Source organism: Rhinolophus sinicus, linkage group LG11, assembly GCF_036562045.2.
Source record: "Rhinolophus sinicus isolate RSC01 linkage group LG11, ASM3656204v1, whole genome shotgun sequence".
In the NCBI taxonomy this organism is placed as follows: Eukaryota; Metazoa; Chordata; class Mammalia; order Chiroptera; family Rhinolophidae; genus Rhinolophus; species Rhinolophus sinicus.
The window spans coordinates 77,020,317-77,041,185 of NC_133760.1; positions in this window are offsets into that span (position 1 = coordinate 77,020,317).

The window sequence follows — 20,869 nt, forward strand, 5'->3', positions numbered from 1 at the left end:
TCTTTAAGATGAAATGTATATTTATATATATTAAAATGGCAATAACTAGCTATCTATAAACAATTACTTTCAATGTAGATGGATTAAATGCTCCAATCAAAAGATAGGGTAGCTGAGTGGGTAAGAAAACAAAACTCTTACAAGTGCTTCTTACAAGAGACTCACTTCTGAGTGAAAGACACACAGAGACTGAAAGTAAAGGGATGGGAAAAAAATATTTCATGAAAATGGAATGAAAATAAAAGACTTGGTGTAACAGTACTTACGCCAGACCAAACAGACTTTAAAACAAAGGTTATAACAAGAGACAATTAAGGACCCAGTAATCCCACTTCAGGGTATTTATCTGAAGAAACCCAAAACACTGCTTTGAGGGGACGTTTGCATCCATATGTTCACTGCAGCACTGTTTACAATGGCCAAAACGTGGAGGCAGCCTGGGTGTCCATCAATGGATGAATGGATAAAGAGGATGTGGTACATATATACAGTGGAATATTGCTCGACCATGGAAGGGAATGGGTTCTAGCCATCTGTGGTGCTTTGGATGGGCCTGGAGGGAATTGTGCTAAGTGAAGTATGTCAGAAGTATGCTTTTCTGTATGCAATTTATTGTTTTATAAGTCTTTATTTATGTCTTTGATCCATTTTGAGTTAATTTTGGTATTTGGTGACAGAAGTCTAGTTTCATTCTTTTGCACTTGGCTTTCCAATTTTCCCAGCAGCATTTGTTGAAGGGCTTTCCTTTCTCCCATTGTATGTTTTTGGCTCCTTTATCAAAAAGAGGTTGTAGAAAAACAAGAGAAGCCCTCATACACTACTGGTGGGAATGTAAATTGGTGCAGTTACTATGGAAAACTATATGGAGTTTTCTCAAAAAATTACGAATAGAATTACCATACTACCCAGCAATTCCTCTTCTGGGTATCTATCCAAAAAATCTGAAAACATTTATCTGTAGAGATATATGTGTGCCGATATTCACTGCAATATTATTCACTGTGGCCAAGACATGGACACAACAAAAGTGTCCATTGATAGGTGCTCAGATAAAGATGTGATATATATACACAATGGAATATTACTCAGCCATAAGAAATACTGCCATTTGTGACACATGGATGGATCTTCAGATTATCATGCTAAGTGAAATAAATGAGAAAAAAAGTTGAGAACCATATGAGTTCACTCATATGTAGGATGTAAAATTGAAAGCAACAAATGAACAAGACAAATAAACAACCAAAAACTCATAGACACAGACAACAGTTTAGTGGTTACCAGAGGGAAAGATGGGAGGAGGAATGGTTGAAGAGAGTAAAGGGCGTCAAATATATGGTGATTGAAATGTTACCGAAAACCCCAGGTTTGTCTGTTTGCCCTATGAAAGCCAAAGCCTGAGAGACAAAGGTTGGTGGAAAGAAAAGGCAGTTTATCAAAATGCTGGCATTCTGGGAAGATGACAGACTCCTGTCTCAAAGGCCATCTTTCCCATTCCTAGAATGGTCAGAAGATTTTGTAGGCACATAAGAAGAGGCAGAACAAAGGAAAGGAAAGTTATTCAGGTGATTTCTGGATGCTAACGTAAGGGGGAAAACACAACTTAGGGTCTGGTTCATTCTGAGATAATGTTATCTTGGACCTGCTCATACATAGGGGTGATCATGGGTCGTCTGGTGGAAAATTGCAAGGTAGTTACAGACTGGTTATTGGTGTCTAGAGGTGTAAGGGCTAAAACGGTTTCTTTTAAGGCTGTGTTCTGGCAATTAATCAGATTAACAAGGTATGCATATAACCTTGGGAAAACAGAGTAATTGAGTTGAATCAGAGAGGATGGGAAGGGAACAACAAAAATAAAATAAGAAAGAAAAATAAACTAGATTGTTAAATCTTGCAAAATATTCCATCAACCTTACAGAAGGAGAACTGACTCTGGGTGGAGAGCAATATACAGATGATATATTATAGAATTGTACATGTGAAACCTATATAATTTTACTAGCCAATGCCACCCCAATAAATTTAATACAAATTAAAATTTAAAAACACATCTTACACAGAAAATAATTTAAACATTTTAAAGAATCTGCAACCACAAAATAAGAAATGTATAATCTAATTGCCATCCTTCTGAAAACAACCTAAAATACTAGATAAAAAAATAATTTGAAGAGTTGTCTTGGGTGTTTCAGTGTGCTGGCAAGGAAGAAAAGAAATATCAGGCCAAAAATTGAGGGAAGGCAGAAAGCTAGAAAGTTAAGCAGGGCACAGAAAATAGCTTTTGTGTGTACTAAAAAATATCTTAATAGCTGCAGCAGGAACTTGTCTGAGGAAGCCTTACTGAGCCCTGAGCAGACAATAGGGAGAACGGGTGGTTCGGTGGATGGCAGGGAGAAGGGCATTCTTTGACTCTTTTAAACTTGAACTGTTTTGTATTCAGTTATTTCTCAGTTGGCTGGAAACATACTTCCATCCTAAACTGAGAAGGGATATACTTTCTAAGTTTCTACAGATACACCCCGTATAACACGGTTGTTAGGTTCCTAAATGCCGTGTTATGCGAATCCTTGTTATACGAAACAAAGAACTAGTACAAAAAAGGGGGTTAGGTTCCAAAAATTTAAAAAAAGGTGCACTATAATATTTTTATAATTAAGAGAAATATCTTTATCAAAGTAATTTTCACCAAAAGTATAACATATTAATATGTATTAAATAGTGTTTCTTCTTCATCACTACTAAGCTTTTATTACGTTCTGTGTTGTTCAGGGATTTCCCTAATTTCGAATGAGATATTTTTTGCGCTTAAAAGCTCTTATTACGCTCTGTGTTTTGGGGGGATTTCGCTAATTCTCAAACCATGTTAGAATTAAACCGTGTTCTAGGGTGCCGTGTTGTATGAGGGTTTCCCCAATTCTTGAACCTGTGTTAGAGCGAAACCGTGTTATGGAAGTGCCATGTTATACGGGGGTACCTGTATTTGCTCACTTGATATGGCATTCTTAGATATTGGCCCATTTTTTTCTGCTTGTATATTGCAGATGCTAATCTCTATGAGTTTGCTTTTTATTTGCTTGTTTTCTTCCTAATTGTCTATAGAAAATGTTTTCATCTTTTAAACTTTTCACTTGGTACCCTAGTATAATCTTTCAATTTTTTTCATGTTTTAAAATTTTATGTTAAAAAATTATGTTACAAAATTTTAACCTACAGAAAAGTTGTTAAGAATGCTATGATAAGCAACCTTATACCTTCCACCTAAATTCGTAGACGTATTGCCACATTTAAACACGTGCTGTCTCTCAATTGGTTGTTTTTTGCTAAACCATTTGAAAGTTAAAGACATCATGACCTTTCACTCCTAAATGTCAGTAGTATATTCTTAGAACAAGGACTTCTCACATCTCCGTAATACAATTATCAAATGCAAATAATTTAATATTGACACAGTGATGTTATCTAATATTTAGTTCAAATGCTAATTTTACAAAAATTTCTTTAATAATGTTTTTTAAATCCAATATCAAATCTAGAATCATACCACATATGTAACTGCCATGTTTGATAAAGATTTTCCTGGTTCTCAGTGAGAGCTTTTGGTCCAGAGGAGTCTGTTTTGTTGGCTTATTCGTATCTAAGATTCCTACTCTATGAATATTGGGTCATCTCAATAGATCTTTTCTGTGACTGTAATATTTCTTTTCCTTTTTTTCTTTTTTCTTTCTCTCACTTCCCCTCCCTCCGTCTCTCTTTCTTTCTTCCTTTTTTTTTTTCTCACTTTAGGTACTCACTGAAGAGGTGGTTGAGGGCAAGAATGGTCTTATTCAGAACCGCAGTGAAACTCACAGGCTCCTGCAAACCTACCAGCCAAAGTGCCAGGAAATTGCCATTGTCCAAGGTAATACCCCCTTTCAGGGCCCCTGCTGTTAGTCTCCCAGGAACTCACAATTCAGTATACACAGTTGATTGCATCCTGTCCATGTTTAACATATATGTATTATATTGATGTTATAAATCCTACATTCAAGTGTTTTTTTTTAACATTGGACTACTCACTTATAATGTAAATGAAAATAGCAGGATCAAAGAGTGTGTATACAATATAATCCCACTTTGGTTTTATATATTTATGTGTGAGAGGGGAAAAAAGCTTGGAAGGAAATATATTAAAATATTAACATGGTTGCTTTAAATGCTTTCCTTCTGTTTTCCCCTATATTCAAAATTATCTACAAAACCAGGCATTAGTTTTATAATCAAATAGAAATAAGTATTATTTTAAATTAAATCTCATTATCTAAAATTGAATTCATCATTCTTCCCAAATGTTCTTCACTTACTGACATTTCTATCACTACAAACGGAATTATTTTTCTGGTTTCTCAGACTTACAACTCTAGATAGTAATTTTTTCCCCACTCCACTATATTTCACCTATAGAGCAGCACCTCAACTGCTACTGTAAAAGGCATATAATACTGTGTTTCCCAGAAAATAAGACCTAGACGGACCATCAGCTCTAATGCGTCTTTTGTAGCAAAAATTAATATAAGACTCGGTCTTATTTTACTATAATATAAGACCAGGCCTTAATATAATATAATGCAATGCAATGCAATGCAATGCAATGCAATGCAATGCAATGCAATGCAATGCAATGCAATATAATATAATATAATATAATATAATACCGGGTCTTATGTTAATTTTTGCTCCAAAAGACGCATTAGAGTTGATTGTCCGGCTAGGTCTTATTTTCGGGGAAACAGTATATACTGTTCTTGCAGGAGTTGGGAGTAGGATGGGGATGGCATAGCTGGAAATAATATTATAGTCTGTTATGCGTGCTCTGGTTGTCCAGGCCTGTACCTCAGTCTTCTACCCTGAAGCAATGGTATAGCTTAACTTGAACCACATGCATGGAAAATGGGGAAAGCCGGCACCTCAAAGGGTATTTGTGGTACTCTTAGCAGAAGGGAAACGTATGATGGAAAGTTAGAAAAAAAGCCCATTGTGAGGCTTCTACTTATTGCATAATTTTTGTTTGGTCCTACACATTTTGACATGAAACCTGGCTTACAGTTGATTTAGACTATGCTTCTTTTAGGCAAGGATTGTGCCACTCATATTTTTATGCCTAGTACATGGATAGTGCCTGGCTATGACATTGAACTGCTTCCATTTGTTAGTGAATCATGTCCCCATTCATATGTTATTTACTGTCTCTTTAAGCATTCATTTAAACATTGTATCTTGCCCAACCTGTCTACTTGATTCCTCATCTTACAGAATTATCATTCTCAGAATTCAAATGCTAATGCTCCTTTATTTTTCATACTTATAATCCAAATGCCAGGGTGCCAAAAAAAAGTATACACATGATGTGCATTCATCTTTTGTTATAGGTATATATTGAGTATTACTATTTTAATACAGTTTTTTCCTTTCTTAAAATGTGTATACACTTTTTGGTACCCTCTGTATATTTACTATACTGAAAAAAGATTATAAATAGGTTTAAGCCTTGTCCATTCAAAAAACTATTCCTCCTGTATCAGTGAGTTTGCAATAAGCAGGAAGTACTAGAAAACCCAGTGGGAATACATTTCCTTTGAGAATTTAATAAGCTTTCTGTCTATTTTTTTCTGGTCAATTCCATGTGCTAATAACTACACTCAAAAATTTTGTCTTAAAACATGTTTCTGAAATTTTAATGTGCTATGAATCCCTTGGGAATCTTATTAAAATGCAGATTCTTCTTAAGGAGAAGTGGGTGGGGCTTGAGTTTCTGTGATTCCAATAAACTCACAAATGATGCCAGTGTAGTAGTGGTGGCAGGGTCTGGAATTTCTCTTACATTGAGAATTCTCACCATTTAGACTTAGTGTTCTGCTCAACTCCATGTATGTTTTAAAGGCCTCTCTCTATGTGAGCTTGAGAAACAGACTTGGTGGAAGGAACCATCCATAATCCTACATTTGTCCCAGCTTGACTTTTTTATCTTTTGGAAAGCACTTAATGAGAGGCTCCAATTTTATTAATTTGATGTCTGAATCATCTTTCTCTTCCCTGGTTCTTCAAGGTTCCCAAACATTTAGATACGATGAGATCCTAAATGACCTTGTTCTACCTCTTTCATTCAGTCATTTCTACATTTTTGAATCAGTTACAATACTCCTCCCTTTTCTGTGGGATACATTCCAAGATCCCCAGTGGATGCCTGAATCTGCAAATAGTACCAAACCTATATATACTATGTTTTTTCCTATATGTACATACCTATGCTAAAGTTTAACTTATAAATTAGGCACAGTAAGAAACTAACAACAATAATTAATAATAAAATTTAATAATTATAACAGTAACACAGGGGTTACTTGCATAAAAGTAACTGTGGTACAATGACAGTTAATCTGATAAGTGAGACAGGTACTAAGTGACTAACGGGCAAGTAGCGTATACATCATGGATATGCTGGCCAAAGAGGTGATGCACGTACTGGGTGGGACGGAGAGGGACAGCAGGATGGCACGAGATTTCATCACGCTACTCAGAATGGAGCACAATTTAGAATTTATGAATTGTTTATTTCTGGAATTTTCCACTTAATATTTTTGGACCTTGGTTGACCATAGGAAACTGAAACCAGAGAAAGCAAAACTACAGATAAGGGAACTACTGTAGAAGTAGAAACAAGAAGTCCAGAGGCAAAGCAGTTCTAAGGATGGTTAACTCAGTGGCTCAACATTGTCTAGGAGCCAGGTTCTTTCCATATCTCCACTGTGCCAGCCTCAGTTTGTCAGCTTGTACTCTGAGACAAATGTCCTTTCCCACAAGATTTGTTCTAGGTTCAGATGTCACATGCACACGATATCCAGAGGCAGAAAAGCTCTGTTCCTTTTACAGATAACTTTTTAAGAAAAGGATTCATTTCCAAGAAGCCTGAAGCAGAATTCTCTTAAGTCTTAGTTAAAATTTCATTAATTATCATGGCAAGGAGAGCACAATTCCATGACTGGCTTAGAATATTCTAGTGTTTTAATATTTTATTTATAATTTTAATCTCTAGGGCAGCCCTGCTTGTTCTGATGTACAGGGACACCACTATTCAGAGCAAGCAAAACGGAAGGAAATGGACTGATACTGTATTATACTCCCACTCAAGGTGAAAACGTCCTCGTCTGCCCACCTAGTAGTCCACTGCATGTAGGAGAGATGATTCCTACATCATCTCAGGAGAGACTGAGATGATCAGGAGAGACTGATCATGCTGGTGGAGCCCAACAAGTTACTTTTCTTGTGAGGAACTTGGAAATAAGAAAATACATAAATGGAAAATAGAAAAATTAGACCTAGGGGATGGGTATGTGAAATGGCAATTCTAGAAATGTACAGAGCATGACAATGTTTGTATTTCACGTAATGCTCAGCAGGAGTAATCCAGCGCAGAAGGGGCTCTCAATAATTAGTTAGGTAATATGGCCTTCCAGTGGATAGCAGTCATCTTGCTTTAGACACTTTACTGCTTGCTCGGTGTATCATGTATAATGATTCTGGTGTCAGGGATAGAGGCCATGCCTGGGTTTTCTGCCAGGGCTGATTTGGCTACTGCTACTGCTAAGTGTCCAGCTTACTCCGGGTAGGAATTTACCTTCAATGCCTGCAGTGCTTCCTTAAACAGCATCATTCATGAATTTCTAGAGTGAGTTACCAATTGTCTGTTTTTCCCGTATACATCTTGTGTGACTAGGAGCACATTTCATAGCAAGGGGCCCACAACAGCAGAATCCACTAGTCTTTACCACATGCCTCATCCAGAAGCAGCTGGCTTTACAGGAATGTGAAATGGCCTGCTGAAACGTGTTATAGCACACAGAAGGAGAAAACCCCTTGTGAGAGGGTGACATTCCTACGGGATGAGATGTATACCTTAAACCAGAAGCCACTGCAATTTAGGCTCCCGGAGTGGGATGTGCAAACCTGAGAGTTAAGGCACAGAAGTTGGAGTGGCCCCTCTTATAATTACTCTTTATTATACTAGAATAAGAATTATACTTACAGAATTTTTGAGATGGACACTTGTCTTTAGGGAAACCACTTCATGGACAGTATAGATGCCTGACCACTGCAGTGTACACCAGAAGCTGAAGCTGAATAATAATGGATGTCAACTACAATTTAATATATATAGTCATAGGATGTGGAGTACAGCATAAGGAATAGAGTCAGTGGAACAGTAACAGCTGTATACGATGTCAGAGTGGTAGTAGATTGGGGGAGGAGATTATCACTTTGTGAGGGGTATAAATGTCTAACTATGACATTATTTGTACACCTGAAACTAATAACAACAAAAAAAAGAAATTTTGTTTCCTGCCTGCCTCCCCACCCCCCAAGAGTATGTATGGTTCAATGTATTTGAAGGTCATAGTACTTAAGAGAGGTATGTTCCATGAGAAAACATTGATATGTTTCCCATAAGTTGGAGACTGAGACTCTTCACTGGATATTCTGGGTTTCTCATGCTGCTCAACTATCAGGTAGAGAAGAATATAGAGAATCACCTGTACTGTGCCAGGTGATTTGTCACAATTACCAGGAAGGAATTAGGTTATAGTTACAGACTAGAGGAAAAGGGACTATTACTGGGGTACCAACTGATACTCTCTTCCCTAATGGCCCTTGGAAAATTGTGCTCACCCAAGGGAGACAAGACCACCTATGACTCAGAATCTGTGGGAACAAAGGTAAAGACTACTCCACCAGATACAAACCCTGTGTAGCTAACGGAAACACAGGATCCTAGCAGAGGAGTTGTGATTATCAGCATAGGGCATGTGACGTGCTGCAGGGGTGAAGAGGGTATCAGCTCCAGTTTATGTTAATGGTTGATGTTTGTGCCTCCATTTTTGCACTCTATTATCTGAAGAATTACAGTTGTGGCTAACATTTTAGATTTTTCAATGAACAACTGGCCCGTTGACATCACAAGATGTTCTTGGATTCCTGTATAAATCCTGACAGATGTATCTGCCTTAGAGAATTTCACCTCTTCCCACGAGTTTATTTTTTACTTGCATGTGTGCAGGGTGGGGCTTTCTGGCTCTCTCTCTGCCATGATCTCCAAACATTGATATCACATTATCTAGTGTTGTCTTCAGCATTGGTTATTGTTTTTCTCCCCAACCCCTAGAGTTGTTGGCATTCTCACTGAACCAGTCAACTAAGCCTGGGAAACATTCAGAATATTTCTTCATTTTCTCCCTTCAATGTCCAAGGTGCGTGTCCTGTTGATTCTATATTCTAAATATTTCTTCATTCTGTCCCATTCTCAAAATCACCAAGTCCACAGCCTATTTTAGGCCCTTATTTTATCTTGTTTGGTTTAGCAAACGTGTAGACCCCTGAAATTGGGGCCTTAGCCCCCACATGGAAACATGTTTGAAGAAACAGCAGTCCACGGGGAAACTAGAATCAAAAGAAATTCTAATCTCCATTTAATTTGTGCCTCAGAAAATACCCCGAGGGAGGAAGTACATGGCTAATACACAGCAATTGCACTTTAAGCCTCCCCACCCCATCTCTGCCTCTGAGTCTCGCTCTCCATGTAGATGGCAGCTGCTTCTTTCAATCACTTCATCCCTTCACAAATCTCACTCTAGGAGATCCTTTTCTCTGCTTTTGATTTCTCCTTTTCCCAACATAAATCCTTAAAACATGAGCTTCTCTCATTGAGAAACTCCTTTTCCCAACTATCGTGATTGTCCTTCTGAAGGCTTTGGTGCTATGCAGGAAGACACAGCCTCTTCCTAAGAACTTGGAGAAAAGGAGAAATCAAGTAAGTGGAGCCGAGCATGGAAGGTTTTAGTGTGATAAGATACATACATTTTCCTCCAGAGAACTAATGAAGGGTGCACACCTATTCCTGCAATTTGGAAACTCCTGTCGTTCTCCACTCATGTCCCGCCTACTCCCTTCTATGGGCTGCAATGACATAATTTTGGTATCTGCGGAGGTAATGCTTGAATGTGCCTGGTTGTATTCTTCCACATTTCTGTAGGTACCCTCACTTAGCAGCTAACATGCCGTGTTTTGATTTAATAGGTCTCTGCTGGGGACAAGATGATGGCTCATTCATTAAGCTATTTCCTCTAAAGTTTCAGTTAGCTGTCCAATGGCCTCTGCCTCCATTGATGTAAATATGGGCCATCCCTATGGGCCTCCTGATGTCTGGCAGGGGCCAAAGTTAGCTTTATGGTCATTGCTGTCCTGCTTGGGACCTACCTGATGCACTGGAAAAAAATTCCTGGGCTCCTTCTCCAAACTTGGTGTAGGTTGTTTGGGGAGGTTATCCTGGAAGAGAAAGGAAAACATGATGCAGTGGACTGAATGTGTCCTGCCCAAATCTTAAGGTCCACTGATAGAATTAGGAGGTGGAGCCTTTGGGAGGTGATTAGGTCAGGAGGGCGGGTCCTCATGCATGGGATCCGTGCCCTTATCAAAGGACTCCAGAGAGCTCTCTTGCTCTCTTTCCACCATGTGAGGATACAAGAAGTCAGCAGACTGCAGTCTGGAGCAGGGTTCTGACAGCACCTGACGTGCTGGCACCCTGACCTCAGACTTTGAGCCTCTAGAACCCTGAGAGATACATTTTTGTTTTTTATGAGCTACTCAGTCCATAGTGTTTTGTTACAGCAGCCTGGAAGAACTAAGACACCTGCCTACCCATACCAACTCCAAACTCTCCTGCTGAGGGGCTTCTTTCAAGAGGCGAATCATAGCTGTAAGCACTTCATAGATTTTGTCTTCATTCTTGAGGGCAGCTATGGTTGTCTTTTTTCCTCCTTAATGCTGATGAATGCACTTCACCAATAGTGGAGAACTAAAATTGCTCAATTTTAAGATGAAAGACAAGACTGTTCAATTTTTTACGACAGATCCTCACAGAAGGACCTGCTCCAAAGTACTCTGATTCCCTGGTGTGTGCGCCACAATGGTCATCCTTTAAACTGATTTGTTTTTTTAAAGATGAAGCATGTTTCCTGTTCGTTGGTACATTGCTGGAATTTGACACAGGACTTTCAGACTTCCTCTACACTGATTTGTAATTACCACAGGACAGTCTACTATCATAATGGAGGTCCTGGTGGCTTTGGGTCCACGAATAATCTCCAGTGCTGGGTCCTTTGGATGTTTACTTCCGGTATTAACATTTCTGTGCCTCTGGTGCCTGTCATTCCTACAAAATTTCGGTGGTATGTTCTAATCATGAAGTAAATTGATTTTTCTCTGAGCTCTGGCAGGATAATCCCTATGACTTCTTGATCCCAATGTTTATGCTAACAATTAACTTATTCCAGTTATTCTGCAGCCTGCCCGACCCTCATGGGGTATCATGTTTCTGCCCCCATCTAAGGGTAACTCAAATTTCTTGATGAATTGATGTAGATTAAAAAATAGTTTTTAGGTTCCAATTTGCATATGAAGGAAAGCAGAAAATGTGGGTAGTGGCTGGAATGAGGAGATAGTATAAGGGAAAGATTTTAAGATTGGTGCAAATTCACCACTATTATGCTGTTAGGAAGATTTAATTAGAACAATAAACAGCTTAAGTTCCAGAAGTGACAATGGAATATTCTCGGAGCAAAGTCCAAGGGAAGATGAGAGTGGTGGCATCCAGGGTACATAGAAGTGGAAGAACTTTTCTTAGAATGGAGCTAAACCACTTTTATTGCCAGGATGTCAGCGGAGGAGCCTACACACATATTCAGTCATTACCACTTTTCCTGCCCTTCACTCAGTCATTCTCATCACAGCATTAAATGGGTTTTTATCAAAGTCACCAATTTCCTTCATCTTGCCAAATTAATGATAATATTTTTGTTTTTACTTGTATTGATCTCTTACCAGTATGTTAACTATTTACTACTCCTTTACTCTTAATACATTTTTTTATTCATGGTGGCTTTTCCTCATTTTCCTTCCTGTATTTCTCTTTCTAGACTGGACTTCTAAATGTGAGAATTGCCCAGGGTTTCATTCTTCACCTTCTCTTTCCTCTTTCTATAGTCTTGGCTTCAAATAACATCTCTGCTGCTGATGATCAAATGTATATGTCTCTTTTCCTTTTTTCCCTTAGTTGTGGTCTCCTCATGTAAGTGTCTAACGTCATACCAATTTATCACGGCTAACACAAAACTCTTCATTTCCTACCGCACACCTCCCCTTCCCCATCACACCCATGCTCCTCCCCTGGCCACCAGCAGTTTGCACTGCCCCAGTGGCCTCCTGGCAGTTTGCTCTGACTTCATAATCCCACCCCCACCTCAAACACCAATGCCAAAAGCATATCCACCTAGCAGACATTTACCTACACCATAAAATAGATGGCATTTCTCACCTAAAACCCTCCAATGATTTTACATTAAAACCCAAAGTTGGTTATGGTGACTCTAAGATTATATTGTCTGGCTGTTGGGTACAATTTGACCTCATTTCCTTTCATTTTCTCTCTTATTCAATACATTCTGGCCCCAAAGCCTTCCTTGTGTGTCTCAAATATTCTAACATCCCAAGTTTTCCTGTCTCAGCCTTGTACCCTCCTCTTCTGTGTGGGATGTTTACCTTTACGTTCACATTATTTTAACGCTCAATTCAAAAAGTATGTCTTTGGAGAGTTCTTCTCCAACTACATTAGCTAGAGGAGACTCCAAATTTTTCTGCTTTGTTTGCTTAATCGTACTTGAAAATATTTTACATTTCTATAAATGTGTTACATCTATGAGTCCTATTTAAACGCAGGCTCCTTGAGAGTAGGATCTGTTTTACTTCTCAACTACCTCAGTATTTGTTGACTGATGTAAAGTCCGCAGGATATTTTTAATGCTTCTTTTCATTGAGCAAACACACCTCTCTGGGTCTCAGCCTGAAACCCAATTCCTGAGCTGTAACTTCTCCCCTAAATCATAATTCCAACCTCAACATTGTCTCTACCATGTTCCTTGTTTCTTGGTTTTTCTGGTAAAATTTCAAGAATGTTCAGGGCTACTGTTTGCTTTTCTTTAGACCATTTAAATATTTCTTTTTCATCTCTTCTACTTTGTTTTTTACATGGATGACAGCTACTCATTCAAAATTTCTTCTTACCCAATATCGCAATTTCTAACTTAAACTTCTCAAAATGTGACCCCAGTAGTTCTTATATATTCTCAATATATTCTTATATTCTCACAGTATAACCCAGTGGTTCTCCTTTGCTTCTCACCTGTCTCCTGTAGAACTACCTAATAGTTCTACCCATTTCTAAAGTAAATTTTCTTTGTTGCTTTCATCACATCTACTGTGGTAGATTCGTTTTCTCATTATTCTTATTAACATAATGAAAGGCTTAGGAACCAAGTAGGAAGGGAGCCAGGAGGGACCCAAAGGTCGAGGAAAGAAAAGCCCATGCACTAACCTAAACCTCCATTTCTCATTCTCTGGAACCCTCCCCTTACACTGAAGGCAGAGTGGTCTCTATAAAATGTGAATTACACTTGCCAGTTTCCTGCCTAGTCAGGTGCAAGACCTCAAAGTCTAGACTATGAGTACAATGCAGTTAGGGCCTATCCTACAGGTGTTTCTAGTTCACCTGTTACTGACTGACTAGTATTGACTTACTGCTTCATGGCAGGCACTCAATAAATAAATAAATAAATAAATAAATAAATATATATATATATATATATACATATATATATATATATATATATATATATATATATATATATATATATATATTTGTACTCAGTAAATATTTTTTGAATGAACAAATGAATGACAACCATTTATGATTTTGCTTCACATACCATCATCCCAACCATATTTGTTACTATCTACTAATTGGTTCTCATATTGCAATGCTGGATTATTTGAAATTCCAGAAACACACTGTGTAGTTTCCTCCCCCCATTTCTTTCCTCAAATAGTTCTCTCTGAACCAAATGATTCTCTAGTCCCATCTCAATCCCATTTTCTACTTTATTCAAGTTCATTCTCTCAAATTTCCACACAGATAAGATTCATAACTTTCATATCCACTTCTCTCCCAAGCAGTGTGTATGAGAATTAATAGGTACTCAGTAGATGCTTGTTGAATTAAGTGGAACTGAATAATTTTCCCTTTCATTACAAAGATTTTCTTCTTTTTCTTTTATTTTCATTATTAGTTTTATGTGTACAAAACAACATAATGATTAAACATTTACATACCACAAAATGAAAACCCCAACAAGTTTACCACCCATATGAGACCAAACACAGCCATTGCAATACCACTGACTATATTCCATTTGCTATACTTCACATCACGACTATATATATTTTTAATTATAGTTGACATTCAATATTACTTTATATTAGTTTCAGGTATACAGCGTAGTTGTTAGGCATTTATGTAATTTATGAAATGATCCCCTCAAAAAGTCTAGTACTCATCTGATACGATACATAAATTTTATAATATTTTTTATTATATTCCCCATACTGTATTTCATATCCCCATGACTATTTGGTGACTACCAATTCGTACTTCCAATCCCTTCACCATTCTCACCCATCTCCCAACCCCTCTCCCATCTAGCAACCATCAGTTTGTTCTCTGCATCTATGAGAACATGTCTGTTTTGTTTGTTCCTTTATTCTTTTCTTTAGATTCCACATATAAGTGAGCTCATATAGTATTTTTCTTTCACAGTCTGACTTATTTCATTTAGCATAATATCCTCTGTGTCCATCCATGTTGCTGCAGATGTTAAGATTTCATTCTTTTTTATGGCAGAGTAGTACTCCATTGTATATATGTACCATTTATTCTTTATCCAATTGTCTATTGATGGGCATTTCGGTTGACTCCATATCTTGGCTATTGTGAATAGCACTACAGTAAGCATAGGGGTGCATATATCTATTCGAATTAGTGTTTTGGATTTCTTTGGATAAATACCCAGGAGTGGAATGGCTGGGTCATAAAGAGTTCTATGTTTAATTTTTTGAGGGACCTTCATACTGTTTTCCATAGTGGCTGCACCAATTTGCAAACCTACCAACAGTGCACAAGGATTCCCTTTTCTCCACATCCTCATCAACTCTTATTGTTGGTTGATTTATTGATGATAGCTATTCTGACAGATGTGAGGTGATATCTCTTCATGGTTTTAATTTGCATGTCTCTGATGATTATTGACAAGGGGCATCTTTTCCTATTACTATTGGCCATCTGTATGTCCTCTTTAGAGAAATATCTATTCGTGTCCTCTGTCCATTTTTTAATTGGATTTTTTTTGGTGTTGAGTTGTATGATTTTTTAATAAATTTTGAATATTACTACTAACCCCTTATCAGATGTATCATTGGCAAATATCTTTGCCCATTCAGTATGATGTCTTTTCATTTTGTTGATGCTTCCCTTTGCTGTGAAAAAATTGTTTAGTTTGATGTAGTTCCATTTATTTATTTTACATTTTGTTTCTATTTCCTGAGAAGATAGATCAGAAAAAATATTACTACAGGTAATGTCTGAGAGTTTACTTCCTATGTTTTCTTCTAGGAGTTTTATGGTTCTGGGTCTTACATTCAAGCCTTTATCCATTTTGAGTTTATTCTTGTATATGGCATAAGAAGGTGGTCCAGTTTCTTTCTTTCTTTCTTTTTTTTTATTTTTTATTTTTTTGCATGTATCTGTCCAGTTTTACCAGCACCATTTATTGAATAAACTGCCTTTATCCCTCTGTATGTTCTTGCCTCTTTTACCATAGATTAAAAGACTATATAGGTGTGGGTTTATTTCTGGGGTCTCTATTCTGTTCACTAATCTATGTGTCTGTTTTTATGCCAATACCATGCTGTTCATTACTATGGCCTTGTAATATAGTTTGGTATCAGGTAGCATGATACCTCCAGCTTTGTTCTTTCTCAGCATTGCCATGGCTATTTGGGGTCTTTTATGGCTCCATATAAATTTTAGGATTATATCTTCTACGTCTGTGAAAAATGCCATTGGTATTTTGATAGGGATTGGATTGATCTATAGATTTCTTTGGATAGTATGGCTATTTTAACTATATTAATTCTTCCTATCCATGAGCATTGTACACGTTTCCATGTATTTGTATCTTCTTTAATTTTTCTCTTCAATGTCTTACAATTTTCTGAGTACAGGTCTTTTGCTTCCTTGATTAAATTTATTCCTAGTTGTTGTTTTTTTTTGTTTTTTTTATGCAATTGTAAGTGGGATTGTTCTCTTAATTTCTATTTCTGATAGATCATTAATGATGTATAAAAATGCAACTGATATCTGAATACTAATTTTGTGTTATGTTACTTTACTAAACTTATTTTTCATTTCTAATAGTTGTTGTTGTTGTTTTTGGTGAGATCTTTGGGAATCTCTCTATATAAAATCATGTCATCTACACATAATGACAGCTTAACTACGTCCTCTTTTTTTTTTTTTTTTTTTTTTTTTTTTGTCTTATTGCTGTGGTTAGGACTTGCAGTACTATATTGAATAAAAGTAGTGAAAGTGGACATCCTTGTCCTTTTCCTGATCTTAAGGAGAATGCTTTTATCTTTTCCCCATTGAGTATGATGTTAGCTGTGGGTTTTTTATATATGGCCTTTATTGTGTTGAGAATTGTTCCCTCCATTCCTACTTTGCTGAGAGTTTTTTTTATCATAAATGGATGCTGGACTTTTTAAAACTCTTTTTTCTGCATCTATTTATATATCCGTATGATTTTTATTTTTCATTTTGTTTATGTGGTGTAACATGTTACTTGATTTGCAGATATTGAATCAACCTTGCATACCAGGACTGAATCCCACTTGATCATGGTATATGATCTTTTTAATATATTGCTGAATTTGGTTTGCTAATATTTTGTTGAGGATTTTTATGGTTTGGGAATCAGGGTAAAGTGGCCTTGTAAAATGAGCTTGAGAACCTTTCCTTCCTTTGAATTTTATGGAATAGTTTGAGAAGGATAGGTGTTAATTCTTTTTTGAATGTTTGATAATATTCACCTGTGAAACAATCTGGTGCAGAATTTTTTTTGGGAGCTTGTTGATTACTGATTTTATTTCATTAGTAATAATTGGTCAGTACAGATTTTCCGTTTCTTGATTCATCCTTAGAAGATTATATTCTCCTAGGAATTTATCCATTTCTTCCAGATTGTTTAATTTGTTGACATTATAGTTACTTGTATTACTTTTATTTTATTTATGTATTTATTTATTTTGTATTTCTTTGGTGTCTGTTGTCACTTCTATTCTTTCATTTCTTGTTTTATTTATTTGGGTGCTCTCTCCTTTTCCTCTTGATGGTTAAAACTTCATCAATTTTGTATATCTTTTCAGAAAAGAAAAACAGCTCTTGATTTCATTGATCTTTGGCATTTTTTAATCTTCTATTTTGTTTATTTTTACTATGATCTTTATTATTTTCTTCCTCATATTCACTTTGAGCATTGTTTGTTATTCTCTTTCTTGTTTCCTTAAGTATAAAATTACATTGTTTATTTGATATTTTTCTTGTTCCTCTAAGTAGGCCTGCATTGCTCAGAATTTCCCTCTTAGGAATGCTTTTTCTGTGTACCATATATTTTTGGGTTGTTGTGTTTTCATTTTTTTTTGTCTCAAAGTATCTTTTGATGTATTCCTTTATCTCATTGTTGATCCATTCATTATTGGTAGCATGTTATTTAGCTTACATGTGTTTTTCAGTTTTTTTTCTTGTACTTGATTTCTAGTTTTATAATATTATGATCAAAGAAGGCTCTTTATATGATTTCAATCTTCTTAAATTTATTGAGACCTGTTTTTTGGCCTAACATGTGGTCTACCTTGGAAAATATTCTATGTGCACTTGAAAAGAATGTATATTCTGCTGCATTGGGGTGAAATACTCTAAAAATATTAATTAAATCCATCTGGTCTGGTGTGTTATTTAAGGTCACTGTTTCCTTGTTGATTTTCTGTCTGGAAGATCTGTCCACTGATGTTAGTAGGGTGTTAAAGACCACTATTATGATTGTGTTACTGTCGATCTCTGCCTTGCCTTTATGTTGGTCAAAGTTTGTTTTGTATATTTATTGCTTCTATTTTGGGTGCATAGATGTTTACTAGGGTGATGTCCTCTTCTTGAGTTGATCTCTTTATCATTATATAATGTCCTTCTTATCTCTTATTATAGTCTTCATTTTAAATTCTATTTTGTTTGATGTAAGTATTGGTACCCCAGTTTTTTTTCCTCATTTCCATTTGTGTGAAATATCATTTTCTATCCCTTACTTTCACATTATGTGTTTTTGGATCTGAGGTGGATGTCTTATAGCCAGCATATGCATGGGTCTTATTTACTTATTCTTTCAGCTACTCTTGTCTTTTGATTACAGCATATAACCCATTTATATTTAAAGTGATTATTGATAGGTACATAGTTATTGCCATTTTATTATTCATATTTTTATCTTTGTTTGCTTGTTTTGCCCCTTCTTAAATAAGTCCTTTTAACATTTCTTGTAATACTGGCTTGGTGGTAATGCATTCCTTCAGTTTTTTCTTGTCTGGGAAAATCTTTATCTCTCCTTCAATTTTATATAATAGCCTTGCTGGGTAGTCTTGGTTGTAGGCTCTTACTTTTCATCACTTTGAATATTCCCTGCCACTCCCTTCTGGCCTGGAAAGTTTTGGTTGAGAAATCAGCTGTTAGTCTTATGGGAGCTCTCATGTGAGTAACTAGTTGTCTTTCTCTTACTACTTTTAGGATTCTCTGTTTGGCTTTAACTCTTGCCCTTTTAATTATAATGTGTCTTGGTGTAGTTCTGTTTGGGTTCATCTTGTTTAAGAATCTCGGGCCGGCCTGGTGGCTCAGGAGGTTAGAGCTCCATGCTCCTAACTCCGAAGGCTGCCGGTTCGATTCCCACATGGGCCAGTGGGCTCTCAACCACAAGGTTGCCAGTTCAACTCCTGGAGTTCCACAAGGGATGGTGGGCAGCGCCCCCTGCAACTAGAAAATGGCAACTGGACCTGGAGCTGAGCTGCGCCCTCCACAACTAAGATTGAAAGGACAACAACTGTCCTTGACTTGGGGAAAAAAAAAAAAAAAGGCCTGGAAGTACGCACAGTTCCCCAATAAAGTCCTGTTAAAAAAAAAAAAAAAGAATCTCTGTACTTCCTGGGCTTGCATATCTATTTCATTTACCAGGTTAGAGAAGTTTTCAGTCATTATTTCTTCAAATAGATTCTCGATCCCTTGTTCCCACTCTTTTCCTTCTGTTACTCCTATGATGCGAATGTTGTTATGCTTGATGTTGTCCCAAAGATTCCTAAACTATCTTTGTATTATTATTATTATTATTATTATTATTATTCTTTTTGTTGTTCTGATTAGGGTGTTTTGTACTACCTTGTCTTCTAAATTGCTGATCTGATCCTCTTCTTCATCTAATCTGCTGTTTCTTTTTAGTGTATTCTTCATTTCAGTTATTGTAATCTTTATTTCTGTTTTTTTGTTGTTGTTTGTTTATTTATTTATTTTTTATGATTTCTATGTCCTTTTTTTATGCGTAACATCTCTTTGTTGAAGTTCTCGCTAAGTTCCTTAAGCTTTCTTACAACCAGTGCTTCAAGTTTTGTCTCTGGTAGATTTGTTGCCTACATTAGTTCTTTTCCTGGAGGTTTCTCCTATTCTTTCACTTGGGACATGTTTCTGTGTTTCCTTATACTGGCTACCTCTCTATATTTGCTTCTATGTATTGAGTATCCTATGTCTCTTGGTCTTTGCTGGGTGGCGTTATGTAGTAGGTGTCTTGTGTGGTCCAGTGGAACAGACTCCCTCATCACCTGTGTGCGTATTCTGGGAGTGTCCCTTGTGTGAGTTGTGTGCATTCTCCTGTTGTGGTTGAGCCATGATTGCTTTTGGCACATCAGTGGGTGGGACTGACCCTTAGACTGACAGAGGATTAGCTACACCAATAGTGTATAAGCTTCTGTGTGGGTTGACCTTCAGAGGGACATTCACCCCAGTGGGCTTTTGTGCTTGTTGAGACCACCTTTTGGGTGTGCTGCTTGTGGGGGTACTGGGCAGTGTTCTGAAGCTGGTCTCTTGGTTTGTTGTTTCTGGTGTCTCTTGGGGGGGGGGGACTCCCGTGCAGTGACTAGCCTGGCCTACCGTGTATGAACTGCAAAGCTATGTATGGTTGGTTGCTGCCTGTGGTTGACCTGGAGGCATGTGGAGGTAGTTTTGCTATGAACTGAGGCCAGCTGCCACCAGTATTAGTCCTGGGGCAGATTAGCAAAAGGCCCAGGGTCCCCCAGGCCTTTTGTCAACCTGTCAGGTGCCCATAAGGCTCACCAGTGAAAGAGCTTCTTTTGGTGTGCAGGCCGGGCTGGTTGACCCAGTGTTGAGAGTGTCCCAGTGACATAGCACTAGCTGGGTGGGGCAGAGTCCTAGGGAGTCACAAGATGTGGCAGTGGTTTTTACAATGCAGATTTAGTTCTTGTTCTAGTGCTGGGCCTGTGACCACTTCAGCAAAGGCCGTGAGCACACCATGGCCACCTATCACTTGCCTTGAGCCTGCCGATCCCCAAGAGCTGCCCTAGAGAGGCTGCAGTGCAAGATGTGACTGACTGTCAGCCACCCAAAGTTCCTCAGACTGCGATGGGCCAGCCGTTGCTGTAAAAGTCTTCCACAACTTGTGTGGTGAGGCTACCACCAAGGAGCCCAGAATGTCCCCGGATATGCAGCACTAGCTAGGCAAGGTGGGGTCTCATAGAGTCACGGATTGTGGGCTGTGGTTTTTACAAAGTTAATGTAGATTTGGTTCTT